The following is a 21,821-nucleotide window of genomic DNA, read 5'->3' on the forward strand; positions in this document are numbered from 1 at the left end:
TAATTTGGGGGCTGGAGATTTTCCTACATTTCCCTAAATTAATAATAATAGACGCTTTCCTAGACGAGTCTGGGCATGAAAATAATTCAGCGGGTTTCTGAGTTTGTAAAACATGGGTGAACCCCAGAAAGTGTGGATTTCTTTGGGTAACTAGCCAGCCCCTCTCCCCCAGACATACACCCGAGGTATTAAGTTGGGCATCAAATATGGTGAGGGCTTTGTGGTGTCATGCTCCTTTTTCAATCAGTTGAAAACAGCTATTTACAAAGCTAAAAATAAAAATAAAAATAACCCAATAGCTATAATACATGGAAGAGGAAAATTTAAGCTTTAAAAAAGGGATTTGATATCTTCTATCCTGTATTAATATTTCTGAGGCTATGTTTGGGTCACACATCACCACAGATACACCCAGTGATTTCAGGATTTCCTAAAAGTGCAAGAGATTATGTTGAATTTTTATTAAACAGAGTTTATAAATCAAATGGAACATTCTTAAGCCCTAGGCTGTGTTTCCATGTGTCTGCAGTCTATAGGTATTGAAATGCTCACCTATACTTTAGGAAAAAAAAAAAAAAAAAAACAACATTTTGCAAAAATTGAATAAATGATCATTCGAAGCAAAAGCATGCAGTTCAAAAGCTAAACCTCCCATTGGAGAACAGAAAATTTAATGAGCTTTTAATGGAATGCAATGCTCAGAGTAGTAAATTATTTGTTAGTTGACGATGCAATCAGCATGCTGATTAAGGTTGCTTGGTTTTTTACTAAACATTAACTGAATGAAAACGGGTAGTCCTTGTTCTGCTTGGGGGGCTTTAAGGAAGCAAATGGACTTTCAGAACAGAGATTGTCAATAAAGGTGAGTGCACTCCAGGTGTCATTTGAATATGATGATAAAATACTTCTGATAAATATTTAAAAGCATTTTAAATCCACAATGTTCGCCTAGTGTATTGTGGACTCTGTTTAAAGAAACAGTGGGCCTTAGCAGGCCTACCAACAATCCCTCTCTCTCTCTAGAAAGAAATATCTAGATCTGCTTTCTTTTATTGCAAAAGAGAAAAAGGCGGGGAGGTATGCTTTGAAAATATAAGCCAGCATGAACTCTGGGACCAGGAACTGTTTGGGAGTTTGGAATATAAGCCTAAGAAAAGACAAAAAAGGACAGAAATCAAAACAAAGGAAAATATTCTGCAAGCAAATAAAGGGAGTGACATCTGTTTTTCCGGCTAGATTAAGATAAAAATTTAATTAAGTAGTTTTGATATTTTGATGTTTTAAAATAATTGCTATTCGAATACGTATTTTTTTAAATTTATAAATGATGGCATTCTGAGAACAAGAAGTATTGTGATATCGGAGTTAAATTCTGTTTAATTTAGGAGGTCTGAAAGGAGAGTAAAAGAAAAAAAAGCAAAATTGAAATAAATTAAGTAATGCTGATTTTTGCTATTAGATTGTTAATACAGAATTTATAAGGTATATCATTCAGCATCTATTAATCAATATGTACATTAGTCATAAATTATTATTTCTGAGAGAGATTTTGTTACTAAAGCTTTTTTAAATTGCTAGATTTATTTTTTTCCCTCAAAAAGACAGAATTTTGTTTGTTTGTTTTTCTCCCTACCAATTGAAGAATTACGGGTTTGTAGGTTAATTTTCTTTGAACAAAGTTCTTCTTCTATAAATCCTAATTAGTTTCATCATCGGTGATTCTCTGGCAATGATCAGGTACCCTTAAAATCCGATAAATAACTACCTCTCACTTTTAACTATTCCTGTTTATGACCCAAGAGGTTAAAAGCCTTTGACTGGCATTTGACTTCTGACCTCATATAAATGTTATCTTATCAGTTCCTGCTTGTTAACTTGTATTGAGTGCTTGTCCCTGATGGCTTTTAGATAAAGGGTTGTGGGGTTTTTTTCTTTTTTTTCTTTTTAATATATTTCCTATAGGAGCTAAACCATTTGCTTTGTTCTATGCTTAGTGCACGCCAGTCTACACAGTAACCTGCTATGAATCAGTTTAAAGCCCCAAATATACTTTTATTTATTCTCCACATTATTTTAGTTTAGCCTTATGGGTGGGATTTTATGATTGAGAATAGATATTTGTTATAATTAATAGCAGTAATTACTAGAGCTCTTAATCCTTTCACATGTTAGCCAGGAAGCTGGTTAACATGGTATGCTCTTTCTTTTTTTTAAATGCAAAAAATAAAAAACAATTTTAGCTTTGCCTTTTGCACCAGCATGAGATGAGTTAGAGAGATAATTTATGGAAATCTTGTCTCCCCAGACTTCAGAAGTCCGCCTAATGAGAGAGTCATCAGTAAGATATATCTTTTTTAAAAAATTGAATCCAGACCATGAACAGTGCATTTCTGAACCTTTGGGGAGGAAGGTGGCGGCCTGGCGCTCTCCTTTGCCCTTCTGTCCTAAGAATTAAGAAGGATTTCAGCCTTTTATTCCATTTGCAGCTGTGTGTGTTGTTCACACATTAAAGTGTGGATGTGTGTGAGTCCAGCCACTATGTACAAATCTAAATACATTTGAATGTTTGCATTTTAATCTCTCCATACCTCGATGGCATCACGAGAGCATTCTAGGCAGATGTTGGTGCCTCTGAGACTGCCTCATTTACAAATGACCTACAGTGTGATTTCTAAACAAAGTAGTACATTAATGTCTATGCGGAAAACAGGCAGTGAGGAGGGGGAAGAAGGAAGAGGCAGCCATCTTGGAGGCATTTTGCCTTTTAGCCTCCTTCTTTCTCCTCCCGAGGCTCGACTGTTAGAATATTATCTTTATTTTTAATTGGCCCTCCACATCATGCAGGAGGCAGAGACAAGAGACCTTTGTATCCGTGTTTGGAGTAGAAAAAAGTTGTAACCTCTTTGGACTTTAAATAATAACTGCAACTACAGACAAACTACGCCTATTATTCTCTATCCTTCTAAATAAATATACATATAAATGAAGCATATGCCACAGCTTGTAAGAGACCTGTACCAAACCTATTAAGGGAAACAAATGTCTATTTGGACCATTCATTTACCGCTATCTAAAGAATTAATATGTCAGGAAAGTTATCTGCCCTCCCTCCTCCCCCATCCTTTCTTTCCTCCCCAAACACACACTCACATGCAAACACACAAACCCACACATTCAGACACCACCCCCCCGCAGAAATGGCAACCCTAGAAACTTGTTTTGTTTTTGTTTTTTTTTTGAAACAGGAATTCCCTTTCTCTTGGCTCTGAAGTATTTAAGAAAGAAGAAAAAGGACTGGCTTTTATTTTTTTAATTTAATTTTAATTTTCCTGTGTGTGGAGAGCTGCTCCGGCTCTGCCATGTCCCCACACTGCTTTCATCACGCTCATACTCTGGCAGCACACAGGTTTAACGCAATTTGTCCTAACTTTTCATTTCAACCACTGCTTTTCTCAAAGTGGCCAGAGTTTAAAGACTCAAAGCAAAAGGAAAAGAAATACCCCGGCAGGGGGAAAAACAAACCAGCCCCCAAACTGGTGCGGGTATTCACAGCATTGACACATTCTCCAATGTTTTCTCTGTAGTTTTAACACAAAAGCGCTTTCTTCCCTGTTTTGATGTGTTAAAGACGGGAAAGAGAGAGGACACTTGGAAGTGGTAAAATAAGTATTTGGGAGCCCAGGGAAGGTGTCTCTCCTTTCAGTGTCCAGCATGTGTCAATAACCTGTAGATACTTACAATTTAATATTAATTAAATCTTTAAAAAATGGAAAGGGAACGAGAAGTTAAATTTAAGCAAGTTGTGTTGCATCCGTTGAACTTTTAGCTACCAATGTTCCTTCATTTTTGTGTAATTAGATGTGCAAACGAAGCTAATCGTTCTGCTATATCTGAAATAAGGGTAACCAAGGATCCTAAGTCCCTCTGAAAAGGGTGTGAGTGGATCAATAATGAATTATTGTCTAATTCTGGTATTTGACAGCAGAAATTACAAACTTTTACTCCTTTAGTGGAAGTAATCTAAACTAATTTTTCGAGCCAATATTATTTGCAGATTGTTTGGCTGAGTGAAACAAATGAGGTTTTGAAAGACAAATGACGATCTGATTCCTCAACACTCTCCTATGCTGATAGCTAAATTCTCTGACTGAATCCCAGAGTCCTTTACCATTGTACAGTGTATCCTGGCTTAAAAAAACAAAAACAAAAATGACTTAAGCAAGTAAGCTAGATGATATCAAAACTGATACAAATTATAGCAGCATTCTTATTTATATTTAATTAATGTTTTAATATATAGTCGTCAGTCTTAGTATACCTAAGGCAGAAAAAAGTGTTTACTTAAGTCAGTCTCTATAGCATCAAAATGAGCTCCCCGACCATTTCTGATGCACTGTTTTTAAACCACTGTAGTCAGTAACACTTTTAATCGGTGTAGTGAGAGGAGGAAGATTCAGGGTAAGCAAGGCCCCTCTTTTTCTGTATAGCTGTATCATCGAGCTTCGTAAAGTTACCCAAGGGCGGCGTATTGAAATGCATCGCTTCTATATGCTTATATGTTTATAAACTTACCCTAAGAATATACTAAGAAATTTAGGCCATCTGATTTTTTTTCCACTCCATGCCAAAAATCAAACCTGCTCTGTTTGGAAAAAGCAGATTTCTGCGATATGTGGACCTTTTTGTATTTCAGTAAAGAAGGTGACAACATGGTGTTAGAAATATCAAAATGTCTAGGATCCAAGTTATTACTGTAAAGGTTTCAGCCCTTCTTTTGGTGAAGATGGATACAGATGGATTTCTAATTTCCTTTGGCCTGTCTTCTCTTTTTCATGTATTCTTTATTTGTATAAATTAGCTTTGTCCTTTCTTACTAGAATGTTTAATTGGGGCACACTCTCCCAGATAGATTCTCATTCTCACTCTCCCCAGTTTGTCTGGGTTTTAGGATGGGGAAATGGTTTTCCTTACTTTAAAAGCTTTGTCATTCAGACTCAAAGAGCCAGGACCTTTTTCCTATCCATCTGGACGTGCTCGAAGGTCACATCCAAGATCATAAGCCGTGTTTGTATCCTTCTTATGGGCAAATGATAAAATAATTTCCACAGGCATCTGATACGAGGGGCAGGGCCTGGACACACACCTTGCCCTCTTCCCCTTGGCCTCTTCTGCCCTGAAGAATGAATACATCCATCTCCAAAGTTGATGTTTCGAAGTGACCAGTCAGATGCTAGCAGGTCAGCTGGCTGTCCTCTTGGACAGAGGGTTCATAAATCAGAGAAATGTTGGTGTGGTTGAAAGAAGAAGGTAGTCTAGCCTGAGGGAAGCCACGTAAATCTCTCCCGGAGCATTGTTCCCGGTAGGGAGTGGGGGTGAGAGTTAGGGTAGCTCCTGGGGCCTCGGCTGTTATTAATGCCCCGGCCCTCCTGCAGCGGGTGCTAACTTGTTGTGCATGAGAGCTGCCACCACCCTTCCCAAACATCGGGCCGCTTGGAAAAGTCAAGCACTGCTGAGCCCTGATTTTCATTTAATAGTCAAAACCAAGATGCATTTGGGCTATGATGATAGGACAGCTCCCTTGAAAAGATTATTTGAACTACAAAGGCATTCATTTAGGGCTAGCGATGTTGCAAAAGGGCCTGCTAGAAATTAGCAGCCTGTCCTGGTATTTGGAGAGCAAGAGTGACAACTTATTGGAAGTTCTCAAGGAATCATTTATATTTCACACTCCACTAGGCAGCTGATTTGAGATTGTCTGTTAGCATAACAAAGGCTCTGAGCCTGTGAACTTCAGAAACCTTTCGACCTCTTAGCTGCTGGCATGAATAGCCCCCAGTCCTGCCTATAGAGATCTCCCAAAGCTCCCCTGTTCGTGGCTAAATTGTTAATCAGGGTAATTTAATATAGTTTTCAATATGCCTCATCTCTTATTGGGAAAGGTATTCACAGCTCCCCTACCCCTGAAAAAAAAAAGTTCTTTTATTCAAGTGTGAGAGGGGCAGCTGCAGACAGACCCCCATCCTTTGCTGCTCCCCCCCAAACCCCCTCAGTAGCAGCAGTAACGTTCTGAGCTGCAACCATAGCGAAGGACCAGAAAAAGAGACTCGAATGACGATTCCTTTGCATGCAATCCAACCTGAACCTGAAATGCCGGTCTGTTGATGCTGGGAACCGACAAAACAAAAACCCAGGCTCAGCCATAACTGGAGCTCAGCGCCTACACACACACACACACACACACACACACACACACACGCCACACCCCCTTCTCCACCCTCTCTTTCCCCCTACCCTTCTCCTCCCTCCTCATCTCCCCACTAAGCTCCTCTTGTGGCTCCCGACAAGACAAAACGCACCAGACCCCAAGGCCTGGTAATTTTCATCTCTCTCCCTCTTTGGAGGCGGCCCACACGGTCCTGCACGCTCCTTCACACGGTCACCCTCAGCCTGGAGCCCGCATCCTCTCCCGGTGTCACAGCCACTCGCTCTCACCCGCTCCCTCGCACACTAGCAATTCACATGCACATTAGTTAGCTGCAAAGAGCCAGAGAACAAATATATTCATTTTAATCCAGTTAAGACCTAAGAGGTCTCATAGGATAGTCTTCAGTAGTTTGCAAACCAAGTATAAAACTCAGATTTTGCTACACTGTTTCATCTCAAAGAGGCCTGCAGCGTGTCTTTCTTTCCCTTTCTACCAGTACATATTGTAAAAAAATAAAATAAAATAAAGCAAATAAAAAACAATCACAAGCAAAGCAACCAGCTTCAGGCAGACACTGCTCAAATATCATTTGTTGTCTTTTTTAATGACTGTGGTTCTTGTAACCATATGCAAAGTCAGAACAATTTCAGACAAAGAAGGAAAAGATATAAAATCACTTTTTTAAAATTACAAATGTAAGGACACAATCTCTTGATCTTATTTTTCCACGTGAGAATTTTTAGACATTTATAATCCTTAATCTTTCGTTTACACGTGAGAATTTTAAGACATCCGTAAAATGTATCTGAGTATTTCCTGATCGTTTTGGTGGTGATTTTCTGTGCAATTGTGCTGTCTTTGTGTGAGTTGAGGCCCTATGTCTCGCTACTTCCTGGAACAGCCATTTCTTGTGTGCCCCGTTTGGTTGGTGGGCTTGTCTCAGTCTCCTGGAGTTGGAAGCAGCCAGGAGCTAGTGCCTGAAGTATTTTCTTTGAATTTGTTCTAGTTAGAGTGGTCCCTGGTGGGGGTGGGGAGACTTTCTTCACTCACTTGGGATCCTAATCCAGCATCTCAAAATAGCTGAGATGAGAAACAAATTTCTGATTACAGGATCAGGGAAAGGATTATCAGCCTCCAAAATAGGAAGCACAAGTATAGACCCACAATTAATAAAGCAAAACAAAACAAACAGCCCAAGCTATTTCACAAGATCCTTTTTCTTGGGGTTAAAAGAAAAAAAGATTTAAAAATAGACTTCCTGGTCAATTTTAATATCTAAACAAGACCCAGGAGTGATACATTAGAACATAAAATAAGTATATCTGGCTATTATATGGCAGCCCTGAAATCTGCATTTTCCTTAAAAGAAGGATTCTGACAGCTTTAATTTCGATGTTGTGAAAGTTTTTAGATTATAAGCATTTTTGTCAATAATCTGTGCATTATTCAGTTTAATGATGAGCTTTTTCATTTATTTTATTCTATCAGTAGTGATTTTCATTTTCTTGATGTCATAAACCAGAATATTTTTTAAAACATTAATTGATAATTACTACAAATCGCTGGATAAATATTTCTGGTTTCCTTTTTTTAAAAGCCAAATATTTAATAATAATTCTTTATAAACAGAAATTAAACTTTCAAAAGCTGTTTAAAGAGAAAAAAACAACTACAGCTTTTAGACCCAAGAAAGAAAAAATACACAATTTGCATTTTCTTCAGTGCTTTTGTTTAACATTTTTTTCATTAGCTTTTACTTCATTAGAATTTATGATCCATGTCCATCATTACACTTTCACATCTCTGATTTCTGTTAAATTTTCTAACAGAGGTTAATAATATAAAGGGGTAAAAAGGCCTATTTGCTTTCTTCTAAAGTGCTCAATATTTCAAGGTTATTTGTATTTGCATTAAAAATTTTTCCAAGTTCTAATTTGAATTATTAAAATTTGCTGGAAACTAATTCTATGTGGAGTTTGGAAGTAATAGGAGGATTTTTTAAAAGGAATTAAATAACATAGTTTTGCTAAATTATAACATTTTCTTAAGGTTGGGCCATCTAACAACCCTCTCTAACATGGCACAGTTTGGGTTTCATATTTATGGAAGAAATAGGGTTGGGGGGAGAAGGATGTATATTTGGAATGGTGTTTGACAGGGGGAATGAACGCAGACACCAGAACAATTATATTACAATCCCATTGGGAATGCCAGCACCAAATTTAGCCAGACTGATGGGGTACTGTCTAGACGGTCCCTTTTGTGTATCAGCTGTTTTTTCCCTGCTTTATTGCACTGCCTGAATGTGTGAGTTGAACATGCATATGGATCCCAAACATAGCCATTCCTGCAACCATACATTGTTGTTAAATTTCCTCTCATTTGGCTGAGAATCAAGGGTTTTGTATTCCTACTGTATTCCCTTTACAACATTTTATAATTAGAATGCAGCTTCCAGAATTTGAGGTTTAACAAAGGTCATAAGACACAGTAAAAGTGCCCAGGCTGTATTTTTATATGAAGAAAAAAAAAAGTGCTAGGTAAACATTTCTGTCTTCTCAAACATGTCCACCTCTTTTCCACAGAAGTTAAAAAAAAAAAAAAAAAAAAAAGCCAGAAAGAAAAGAAATAAAACAATGAGAGGAAAGAGGCATAGTACATGTAAATTACCACCTTTCCTTTTGAAAAGGGCAAAAGATAGAAAGAGAGAATATTTATTAAATGTTTACAGTGTAATTAATGGCAGTGTGTGTGGTTTTCCTTTTTTTTTTTTTTTTTTCTTTCCCTCTCTTTATTTGGTAAATCAAATAGAGTTCAGTAATCAGGGTTCTTGTGAGGTCTTAGAAATAGACCCCCAAACTCTTTTAAATACGTGTTTACAAGATTGCTGGACTGTTATTGGGCAGATAGGAAATCCCAGAGACATTTCACATCTGGGCAACTGTCAGGATTTTGTTTTGTTTGTCAAGATAGTGCAGGAAGACTAGGACTTACTTGTATGTGATTACAGTATATCCACACAAAACGTTCATTGTTCTAAGGACCAGAAATGCACCCCGAAATAGGATGCACGTTCCACGGGTGATAGGTACTAAGGTTGATGCCTTTGCTAACAACCCAAAGTTTGAAAGGAGCACATATTGTTCCAATTAGAAAGTGAGAAATAGAAAGATGCGTTAATGCTAATGAAAGTAGGTATCAGATCTACCTTTTTCTATAAAAGGTTTGTCAACAATTTTTGTCATCAAGAATGGAAAGGTATAAGAAATTGGAATTCCACAAAATGTAAGACATCATAAATAAAGTTCTTGCCCTGTGGTAAGAGCCCAAATGAATCCACTATTTCAGGAAAGAGAATCCCATGTTTCACAGCACATTAATAACTTTTATTAATAGGTATACACACAACCTATGTGAAGCAGGAATACTACTTTCCATTTGCTGAATTTTTTTTGCCTTAATAAAAAGGAAAATGGTAAAATATTTTTTGCCCTCAAGGAAAAAAAACTAAAGTTATAGTGATAGAAAAAAACATTTTTAATAGTTATGTGGTTTCAGGAATGAAATTTTGTCAGTGACTAAATAATGGATTTTTAAAATAATAATTTTCCATGCTTTACCACTGGAATTCAGTAACTACCACTCCCTATGGACAATGAAGATTTCACCCATCTTTTGAGGACTACCCGTTTTCATTCAGTTAATGTTTAGAAGGCTGGAGGAAAGAGAAAGTAAATTTTGTTCCCAATTTTAGGATAAGATTAGAAGCGATATATTTTTTTGGCTTGAAACATCGGATCATATTTCAACAACTATAAGACATGATGAGGGACATAGAGTTGGGGAAATTTCCTGGTTGGAAGAGGGTATGAGACGTGAACAACTGACGTTAAACATGACGACCTTGAGTAGGCACTTGTAGGCATTGATGTTAAAAACCTCTGAGATATAACTTTGGTATGATTGAGAAAAAATTCAGCCAAAGGCAGGTTCAGAGAGCAAGAGAAACCAAGACTGAGAAATAAGAAAGCAAGAGAAAGATGGTGGGGAGGGGGGTGCGGCGAGTGATGGTTGGGGGTGGGTGGCACGCAGGAGTGGTGAGTAAGAAAGAGCGAGCAGAGAATGAATATTCTCAGCATTGTTTTAATCTAAAACAGAGATGCTTCCAGGAGAATGAATTTCAATGGAGCTGAGCCAAAAATAATTATAGAGATTTTCTTGTTTTGTTTTGTGAATGAAGAGCATCTCTTTTCTCTGGAGATGCGAGAGTGAGAAAGGACCAGAGCCAAGAGATTGAACTGATGCCCCTCTGCCCCTTTACTTCCACACAGCACAGGAGCGGACCTTTCTTTCTTCCCTTTTCCAAAAGCTATTGGCACCGAATTGTGCTAGGCAGAGAGGGAAATGGCAGCAGCCCTCAAACCTAGCTGGATCTTCTATTCTAACAATAGCCTGTTTACTTTGATAAGGCTGAAGTATTGAAATTGGATGCAAGATGGGGGTGGGGGAGGGGGCAGGGATACATATTTTAGGTTCTAGAGATAAAATTGAGCTATTTACAATGAAGAATATTCCCCTATCTGAGGTACTTGAAACTTCCTTTGGGGTTTGTTTTACCAATTACATTTGTTGCCTTGTTTTTCATCATCAATAGCAGGAAATAAAATATTCTCTCAATTTTGCTCCATTTTCTCTGTGATGTAAAATCTTTATCTTGGAACCTTTTTTACAGGGGAAAAAACTGTCATTTGTTAAAGTAGCTTAAGCTATGACTGGATTTTTGTGAAAGCAATATAATATATTCCTCACGAAAGCAGAAATAAAAAGCTTTATACTAATTTGAAATATACAGGATTGGGGGAGAAACCCACTAACATTAAATGACTTTGGGGAGGAAGTAATCACAAACAATTCAGAATTATACCTGAAGACTATTAATTTTCTTAAATTAAATTGACTTACATACAATTCACACTGTTAAGTACTGTCTGAACCTGAATATTCTCTCCAAATCCCATATTTTAGGTGCTGTGCCGTGTTAAAAACCCTGTTGTCATTTTTATCATTCATAGACAGTTGTTAATTCTACAGGTAGGTGGAAGGTGTTTTATTTTTGTATTACCTGAATTTTTTAAAAAACAAGGTATTTCAGAAACCTAAGAACCAGTTCTTTTCCTCTACATCACATTTCACGACTTTTTTTTTCACAAAAGTGAAAATTAACTTTTGTTTTTATAAATATTTGACCTACTAAGTTTAACAATTTAGTTCCCTAGTAGAAGAACAGCATGGAGTTGTAATCTTAATGGGCTAACGCCAAAATGACCTTGGTACATATTTAAAACAAGACTACTATGTTAATTTAGTAGCCAAGATTTTCTATTGGCTTAAGCATAGACATCTCAGAATGTAGCAAAAATAGATATAATTTCCTTTAAAATCTTTACATATTTAAAAATTTTCCTGTTTCTCTGTCAAAAAACTATTGAAACATATAGTAGTTGGCAATAGTTATATGATTCTATTATCTAGTTAAGTTTTTAAAAAATTTCTTAAAGATGGAAAATGTCTTCATGTACATGGGACTTTATTTAGGGATTTTCAAAAAATGTTTTAAATGTCACTGTGAATATACTGTGTAAATCTATGAATATGAGCTTTATGAATCCACATTTAATTTAATTAATCATATTGATTCACTTGACAATTTTCTCTGCCTGAATCTCCCCTCCCCTCCTTTTCCATCTATTAAAAGCAGTTCATTCACAGTGGTAGACTAATTTTTGAAGCAGATTTTACAAAATAAAGCCGACAATGGTTTTAGAAGAACTTCTAAAAGCATTCAACTTAAATATTCATTTTAACCACTTCTAACAATATCTAAGAATTCAAAGTACTTAATCACACTAATCTTAACATTATATTTAAAACCCAATCCCCCAATGAGAGATCAACTTTTAAAAGAGCAATTGTTAACATTAAATAATCAGAATAATCACTAATATACTCTAAGCTAAAATAAGAGTATGAGATTAGCAACAAATATTTGTTTTCCCAAGTGTTAAAAGAAAACTCTACAGCTTTTAGAGTATGCAAAACAAGAAAATATTTAGTAATATTTAATGTCTATTAGGAACCCAATATATGCAATTTGAGAATTTACAGTTATACTGTATTGTTAAAGTTGTTGAGAGAAACTATTAGTCTACTAAAACATTTAAAATATGGTATGCAGTAATTTATTATTAACAGCAGTGAAATATATCACACTAACTTGTGTATTTACTATCAAACTCTAGAACAGATTAAGAAATGAGATAGATTTACAATTGGTAAGTGCCCCAAAGATATCAGCAGTAATAAATACACTAAAATGAATATCGAGCCCTTGTTAAGTGCACCAAGGTTTCTATATTTTATGTAGATATATGTATACAGATATGCTAAATGTAGATTCATTTGTCATTTGTTTGTATTGGTCATCATATTAGAAAGTGGATTTTTAAGGGTTCTACCCTGACCAATTCTTTTCTAGCCCCAAATTACTAAACCAATTTCAGAGCTTTGCTCAGAAAAGTTACATTTCACTTGAACCCAACTATAGAAATTGGAAGTCTTGTTTGTTTATTCTTTTCATTTTTAGTGGTGTAGAGTCCAGTTTGCAACTGTGGGGCTGGGGGCTGGGGACAGGGGACGAAGCAGCGAGAAGAAATTGAAAGGATTAGGGTGGAAACTTCCTCAAGCTTCACAGGCTTGTTTGCCGGCCACAGATGCCATTACAGTGTGTCGATAAGATCTGTTTAATAAAACAAAGACTTTAAAAAGAGCCTCCACACTCCTGAAAATTCAGAGGCAAAGCTGAGCCTCTCTCTTTAGCCCAGATACTTGACTAGGTTGGCCCAGGGATCCTGGCTAAAGATAGTTTCATCCAGCTCACATGCTTGGGTTTTGTCACTTCATGTCAGAACCTCCACATTACTTAAATAAAGTTTTAAAATGTATTAAACAGAAATGCTGATATAAGCCTAAATGTAGCTGTACTTGCTGTTTCTGCTCTAAGTTCATTCTTGGTGGTGGATTTAGTTAAAAGGCCCAGAACAGCCATGCTTAACAGTAAGGAAGCAAAATCCTCTTGGCTTCAATGGGGGATAGGTACATGTAAGAGCAGAGGGAACTCACTGTAGATATTTGAGATAAATACCTTCTCCAGAAATGTCCACATTTGACAGATGCCGTATATAATGTAAAGAAAATATGCTGCATTACAAATAAAGCCCTATTGCCTTTTTCTCCTTGGGCTAAATGCTATTTTGTACATCTTAGACACAGAGGCTATGCAGTAGCATTTATAATAGTAATAGCTGACTCCAAATAAGACCTGCCAGTGATCCTTAAGTGTCCACTGAATCATAATCAAGAACAACCTGGTAAGCATTAAATGACAAAAAAAGGTGTTTTTGCTAAAATATTAAATGAATTGATAATAGAGAAAATGGTCACTTTGACAGAAAATCAACTGAAAATGGCAATAATTATACATGCCTTGTATATGAGCATTGTGTATTACATCCAGTGTGCAGTGTGCTATTACTTTAAAAAAATAAAATAAAAAGTATGGTACCTCTTCTGGATGATATAGCTGCATTAGGAAGTTTTGTAGAACGGTTTATTTTTCCAGAGCACAACATTTAGCCTTTCCACGTGCTTTTTTGGTAGAATTTCTCCTCCTAGTTAAAAACTGGTTTTCAGCACATAACTGCATAATTATTTCTCTGCAACTAGCGATAATTACTTGTTTTGTGTATCTCTACTAGAGTGATTCAGTGTTTGCTGTTCTACCTCATAAAATGCATCTGTATTAGAGGCATGTGAAAAGGAGTATTGACCTTATATAATATATTGCTATATTGGTAGGGGCACATAGCCCTAATTCTTTGTAAAAGGCACAAAAGTCTATGTTGCTTTGAGTTTTCCTTTTTGAATGCTATGTGAGTTTTCTGACTAAAGCACAAAACTGGAGGTAACTGAAGACAAGAAACCTCACAACATGGAAATTACTCAGTACACAAAGAAACTCCCTCTCAGATAGATGTACAATGGGCGCCTGAATAAGAAAGGCTGTTGGAGGGATTTGTTTATAGTGGCATCATAAAAAACTCCGGAATCAGTGTTTGTGAGATTTGTCACACCAAAAAAAAAAAAAAAAAATCAAACACAGATTTCAAATCATTCAAGAATATCTAATCATTTTATGCCACTCACAAAGCTCTCCACAAAAAAAAAAAGAAAAAAGAAAATTAAGCAGAGCCCCTCCTGCCAGTCTTCTTTTATCTTACAGCAGTCCTTCTCTTTCTCTCTTTTCCTTCCAACTCTTATTTGTCTGTGGTTCTCCTTTCTTTCAAGTTCTCTTTAATCCTTGCTTTCCCATGTCCCTCTTTAGTCTTAGTCACCAGTGATGCCAATAAAAATAAACATTCTATTTAAAACAAATGAGTCAAAGCCCAAAAATACGTGATTGGTGTGTGCCTTATTTTTTACCTTTATTTTTTTAGCGCCACAACACCTGTGGCATTCTCTTATTTAAAATTTTTTGTTACTTTAAAAACAAAATGCAAAGAAAGTAACAGAGAGCTCAAGGACTGTTTAACGTCTCTGGGCTTATTTATAAATATACGTACTGTTAAATGCAGTGAAGTCCTTGTGAGACTACATTCCTGCTTACTGATCCCAGGGCACAGAAGGAATTAGCTTATCCAGGAAAACTCAAAGTCGTAATTAGTCGTGTGAATTATAATAATCGGGTTTCATCCTACATTTCTTTCTCATGTGGTAATCCCAGTGGGAGTTCTGCATGAAAAGGGACTGCAGGGTTGGGCATTATCAATGGTATACCTGTGAAATATGAGTATATCCCCATAGTGCCAATCAATGAAATTAGTAAACTGCCCCATCATTTCCCTATACCCTCAACCGATTGAAAAAATATCAATGGATTTTTCAAATTTCAAAAAATTCCACTCTTAGTTTTTAAAAGACTTCTTAAAATTATAAAATAAAAGTGGCATTTTTCCCCAATGAAATGTATCTTTTATTCTTGACTTGGTTATAGGTATAAGGCAGTAATTAATTTTTATTAAAAAAAAAGGTTAATAATGCGTATGTTTTAGATAAGTTCCTCCAACAAATAGAAACAAAAGAGCAAGTTAGAAAAGAATCAGTGAAACTCAGCAGAAAGCTATATTTGTTCTCAAGGCTCTCAGATCAGCCATTTTGATTATTAATCAGCTGATTTGATTACCCAGGTTAATCAGACACTTTGTCAGCTGAGATGATCAATTGTTTTAATATATAGACCCAGCCTAAGTTAAAGAAAAAAGTGTAATAGGTTACCAATCCTGAGATGTTGGTGTTCTATCATTTGTAAAACAGAAATACTTCTTTTAAAAGTTACATTATGATGATCTGCTAACTAGACTTAGAAACGTAGGCAAAATGCAATCATAACTGCACATCTGTCTAAAAAAAGCTCAAACCTGTGTAGCTCCAATATCCCTAAAGATTTAGACAGCTGTCCATAAACAGGTGAATGGATATACAAGCTGTAGTATAGTCAAAGAATGGAATAGTACTCAACAATACAAAAAAAAAAAAAAAAAGAACCATCGATACATTTTACAACATGGAAGAAGCTCAACAAAACAATGCTGAGTGAAAGAAGCGACACCAAAAAAAGAGTACAGACATTTATATAATAGTCTAGGAAATTCAAACTAATGTATAGTGACAGAAAGCAGACCAGTCGTTGTCTAGGGGAAGGATCAGGAGGCAGGAGTTACAAAACCGTGAGCAAACTTCGGGGGTTGATGGATATGTTACGTGTCTGGATTGTGGTAATGGTTTTCACAGGGGAAGACATAGGAAAAACTTTTAAAAAATACACAATTACATATAAGCAGTGTGTTATATATCAATTTTACCTCAATAAAGCTGTCAAAAATAAATAGACCAATTAGAATGGATATAAAAACCAATCAGAATGGATGCTAGCCATTAAAAAAAAAATTCAGACACTACATTTCAGAATTCTCTAGGTACTTATGACCACGTATAGTTGACCATAAAGAATTTGGGGACTGAGACTGCCCTTTTCAGTTCCTTGCTGATGTTTATGATCCCTGTTTTAATTCAAGTCATTTTCCATTCTTTGCTGTTAAAAACAGAGATAGTCCTAAATGAGGTGAGCACAACACATTTTGGATTTTGTCTCTAGTGTTGCTACAAACTGTGTGACTGAGGGCAGGTGACTAAATCAACGTTCAGGACAATTGTTCAAGGTAGAGGTAAACTGAAAGGTACTTCCTTCTGGAAAAAATAGGGTCCAACCAGTAAGCATTTCCATTTCACAATTGTGTTTTGTCACAACATCTCCAAAGTTTTCTCTTCCCTTTCTTTACTACTTTGTGTGTGATAAAAATGGAATGAGGACGCAAATGGGAGGGATATTGTTAGCAAAATAGCAAAATTATCTGAATAGATCTGCCTCAAGTAGGTATCACAATGTGAGCTGATCAACTCCAATTTGCTTCAGCAAAAATTTATTAAAATCCACAATAAGGTGCAAAATCACTACCTTGCAACTCCATTCTGGAATGGAGGGTGACTAAGTTACCTGTTAGGGTACCTTGTGTCATACAGAGTAAAGTACTGAGCTAACTCCAGGTTGTTATTTTTATTTTTCTATTTTTATTATAGTGTATATTGTGTTTATTTACTTACAACATTTTAAATGCACAACTTGAGTTAGATCAGTGCCAATCTCAGGGACGAAGGGAAAATAGCCCTACATAATTTTTAAGAACCTCAGGGACTCAGCTTAAAGTCAATAAACATATGGGTAAAAAGACTAGAAGCAAATTGAATATACGTGCAAATTGACATTTTACTAAAAGAACATGCTTAAAACTTTATGTTTATCAAAACATATGTCAATGAAATTGAAATGAAACCTATTCAGCAAGTAGAATGTATAACTGAATGCAGGAATACATGTGTCTTACATGACCTGAAATACAAACGTTTTTCCATCTTGTCATATTATGATTTATTATTCTGATTTTAGAGATATAATATTAAAATGTGTTAATAGAGACTTAGGTACATTTCAGTTTTTAACAACGTCCATCTGATACCATCAGCAGATTGGCCAAGATGGTGAAGTAGAAAGACCCTGGGCTCACCTCCTCTTGTAAGCAAACCAAAGCCATGACTATCTGCAGAACAACCATGGATAAGAAAGACCGAAACCCACACCTACCAGAAAAAATCTTCTACAACTCAAGACATAAAGAAGAAACTACAGAGAGACAGGTAGGAGGGGTGGACTCACAACTCACCCTAAGGCCAGAGATACTGGCAGCAGCCATATTTGGGAAGCTGGCAGGCACCATCATGGGACCCACTCTCTAGCTCATTAGCACCAAGGCCTTGCCCCACCCTACTGCCTATAGGCACCAGTGCTGGGATGCCTCAGGCCAAACAACTAACTGGGAGGGGACAGAGCCCCATTCATCAGCAGACAGGCTGCCTAAAGACTTCCTGAGCTCACAGCTGCCCCTAGACAGGCCTCTACCTATGGCTCTGCCCACGAGATGGCCAAGACCCAGCTCCACCCACCCGTGGGCAGGCACCAGCCCTGCCGTCTGGGGAGCCTGCCGTAGCCTCTAGACCCACCTCACTCACCAGAAGGCAGACATCAGACACAAGAAAACTACAATCTTGCAGCCTGCGGGTCCAGCCTGCCTACAGCCAGACTCTAACCTGATACCACCTGGGCCCTGAGACCAGCTGGGCCCTGGCCCTGCCCACTAGCAGGCCAACACAAGCTTTGGAACACCCCAGACCCCATACTCAACTGTGTCAGGAGCCAGGACCCTCCACCAGCAATCTGTCATCAGCTCTGGGAACCCTGGGCCCTACAGCCAGACTCCAGGACCTGGCTCTGCCTGCCAATAGTCCAGCCCTACCTCAGGGCCTGGCTTTACTTGTCAGTGGGTGGACAGCAGCCCCAGAGTCTTCCTGACGTTGACTCTGCCCATCAGTGAGCCAGCACAAGCCCTGGGCCCCCAGGGTTCTGCATTTAGCCGCCTTGTGACCAGGCCCCACTAACCAGCAGCCAGCAGCATCCACACAAGGCAGGGCCTGGCAACCAGCTGAGCCAGGGACCAAACAAGCCTACCAGACTGCCCACATAGCCAGCCTGCCACAACAGAAGGACCCGTGCAGCCCTCTTAGGGGGAATCCCTAGAACACATAGCTTGGGTGGTGAGAGGGGAGTGCATTGCTGGCACCCATAGGACATCTCCTACAGAAGGTCACTTCTCCAAGGTCGAGAAACTAACTAACCTACCACATACATAAAAATACGAATAGCAACTTAGACAAAATGAGGTGGCAGAGGGACATGTTCCAGACAAAGGAACAAGATAAAACCCAAGAAGAAAGAACTAAGTGAAGCAGAGACAGGCAATCTCCCTGAGAAAGAATTCAGAGTAATGACTGCAAAGATGATGAAAGAACTCGGGAGAAGAATGAATGCACAGAACAAGAAGCTAGAAGTTTTCAATAAAGAGTTAGAAAATATAAAGAACAACCAGAGATGAAGAATACAATAAGTGAAATGGAAAAAACACTAGAAGAAATCAATAGTAGACTAAATGATATAGAGGAACAGATAAGTGAGCTGGAAGACAGAGTAGTGGAAATCGTTGCCACGAAACAGAAAAAGGAAAAAAGAAAAAAGAATAAAAAGAAATGAGGGCAGTTTAAGAGACCTTTGATACAACACCAACTGCACTACTATTTCCATTATAGGGTCCCAGAAGGAGAAGAGACAGAGAAAGGGGCTGAGAATATATATGAAAATCTAATAGCTGAAAACGTCCCTAACCTGGGAAAGGAAACAGACACCAAAATCCAGGAAATGCAGAGAGTCCCATATAGGATTAACCAACAAAGGGACACACTAAGGCACATTGTAATTAAAATGGCAAAAATTAAAAATAAAGAGAATATTAAAAGCAGCAAGGGAAAAGCAACAAAGGACACACAAGAGAACACTCATAAGTCTATCAGCTGATTTTTCAGCAGAAACTCTGCAGGCTAGAAGGGAGTGGCACAATATGTTGAAGTCATGAAAGGGGGAAAACTTACAACCAAGAATACCCTACGCAGCAAGGCCATCCTTCAGACTTGATAGAGAAATCAAAAGCTTTACAGACAAGCAAAAGCTAAAAGAATTCAGCACCACCAAACCAGCTTTATAACAAATGTTAAAGGAACTTGTGTGGGCGAAAAAAGAAAAGGCCACAACTAGAAACAAGAAAATTATGAAATGAAAGAGCTCACCAGCAAAGGCAAACATGCAGTAAAGGTAGGAAACCATCCATACACGAAGCTAGTAGGGAGGTTAAAAGACAAACGTATTCTATATCCACGATAAGCAGTTAAGGGGTACACAAAACAATTAGAGGTAAAATATGATCTCAAAAACAATAATCGTCACGGGAAGAGAGTACAGACACAGGTTTTTTGTTTTGTTTTTTTAAATGGAGGTACTGGGGATTGAACCCAGGACCTCGTGCATGCTGAGCATGCCCTCTACCACTGAGCTATGCCCTGAGCTCCAATGCAGGTTTTTAAAATGCATTTGAAATTAAGTGATCAGCAACTTAAAGGAATCATATAGAGAAAGAGAGACTGCTATACAAAAACCTCATGGTAACTGCAAACCAGAAGTCTGTAATAGGTATACAAACAAAAAGAAAAAAGAAAAAGGAATCCAAACAACACTAAAGATAGTGACCAAATCACAAGGGAAGAGAACAAAAAAAATAAGAAAGGAACTGTGTCCTTCTTTTGCCAGGGTCAATCCTCATGCCTCTTGTTAGATTTCAGAAATAAGATTTGCAAAAAGAAAAACATGCTATTGATCTTGGACATAAACTTATACCTTATCTTATATTGGTATATAATTAATTCCTGAATTTTAAACCTATATGTAATAGCTATGATTATCATTTTTTTCTGGATAGTTTTTCAAAATGGAAAAAAAGTAAGTTCAGCTTTGTACTTTGTCCGTGTCTCCTATTTTTATTTTTTGAGTATCCTTTCCTTCCTCTTTCCTTCTCTCCTCTTGCTTCATTATCTTGCCAATGACTTTTTTTCTGCTGTTGTTAGTATCAGTCAGTGACCAAGACATTGTCTTGACTCTGAAGATGCAGTTGCTTTACTCAACTCCCCTCACTGTTTCTTGACCTTTAGGGTTAAAAGAGCTCTTCAGATACAACATCAACTGTCTCTCTTTCTACAGTGTCTGTGAGATTGTTTGTTTTGTTTGTTTTTTGTTGTTGTTGTTGTTGTTGTTGTTGTTGTTGTTGTTGTTGTTACCACTTAGTAGAAAATGTTAGCTTTAACTAGGACCAGTTCAGTGATAAAGAAACTTCGGTTTTTAGGAGGCTCCACCACCACGTCCCCCGACCTGATTTCTATGTTCCATATAATCTAATGAGATGAGTACACCTCCTTCCTGTTCAGACTACTGGGGAAGGGATCCAAATCAAGCTGTTTTGAAGCCAATACGTAGAAGGGAAACCCTGTACCTCGGGCCCTGGAACTGGGGACTCTTGCTAGAAAAACACAAAGGATCTTTTGGTATTGAGGTGAGGATCAGTGAAAAAGCTGACTTCTCTTTGTGCAATCATCTCTAGGTGTTCAGCTGTGCCTTCCTGCAGTTGAGATGCTTGCTCAGTCAACTTCTCATCTGTGCCACACTCCTTACCGGAAGGGAGATCTAACTTGGCCTCATATTTATCATACTTCATGGCCACGTTCCAGATGTCTATGTTTTTCTATCTGTATATCTTGGCAAAAATCTGCCCTACCCATCTCATGGGATTTTCTTCAGAACCCAATGTTAGAATATACATGAAATCCCTTTCAAGCTATAAAGTATGATAAAAATGTGAGATGGTTTTACTGGAGACAATGTGACACTAGAAACTGATGTATTATAGCTCTATCAGCCAGGGACACAGTGGTTGATTCAGAGCCTTCATTGTTTGTGCAGATATGCTTTTTCAGTTCACCGGAAACCAGATCATCAGGTAGGATCAACAAGCTGCTCCTTGAGATGTTTTGCCATGCATTCAGGAGGAAATATTGAGAGAATTTTTCAGCACTGAACCATTTGGACATGGAGAGTCTTAGGAGAAAAAAAAAATCCTGTCTTCTCAGAAGATATGTGAAAAATGTCTAAGGACAAGCCATTCAGACGATAGCTTTAACAAGCTCTATCCTCTATTAACTTTCCATACACCCGCTCTCCTGGAAACTTAAAGACTCTCCTTTTTCTCTCATTGATCCATTAACATAAAGTCATTTTTTGAAATCACTGTAATAAGTAATTATAATGGGTTTATTAATTAATGGCTATTATAATCATTATTAATTACTCTTTACTATTATCATTTCATATAATCCATTCCTTAACTCTTCATCTTTAGAAAGATAGCATTCAGAATCACCCCTAAGGACAATGGAACTCACAAAATCAGTTTTA

General features: G+C 37.4%; 1 long non-coding RNA gene across 2 annotated transcripts in view; it reads left to right on the forward strand.

Moving 5' to 3' along the window:
- Positions 1–738: 738 nt before the first annotated feature.
- Positions 739–21,821, forward strand: part of LOC105099636 (uncharacterized) — a 42,972-nt gene continuing 21,889 nt past the window's right edge. For both annotated transcript variants that reach the window (XR_010380479.1, XR_838112.3), the window contains exons 1-2: positions 739–862; positions 17,401–17,572. This is a non-coding gene — a long non-coding RNA (uncharacterized LOC105099636). The remainder of the gene's footprint in view (positions 863–17,400; positions 17,573–21,821) is intronic.

Source organism: Camelus dromedarius, chromosome 3 (genome assembly GCF_036321535.1).
Source record: "Camelus dromedarius isolate mCamDro1 chromosome 3, mCamDro1.pat, whole genome shotgun sequence".
NCBI lineage: Eukaryota > Metazoa > Chordata > Mammalia > Artiodactyla > Camelidae > Camelus > Camelus dromedarius.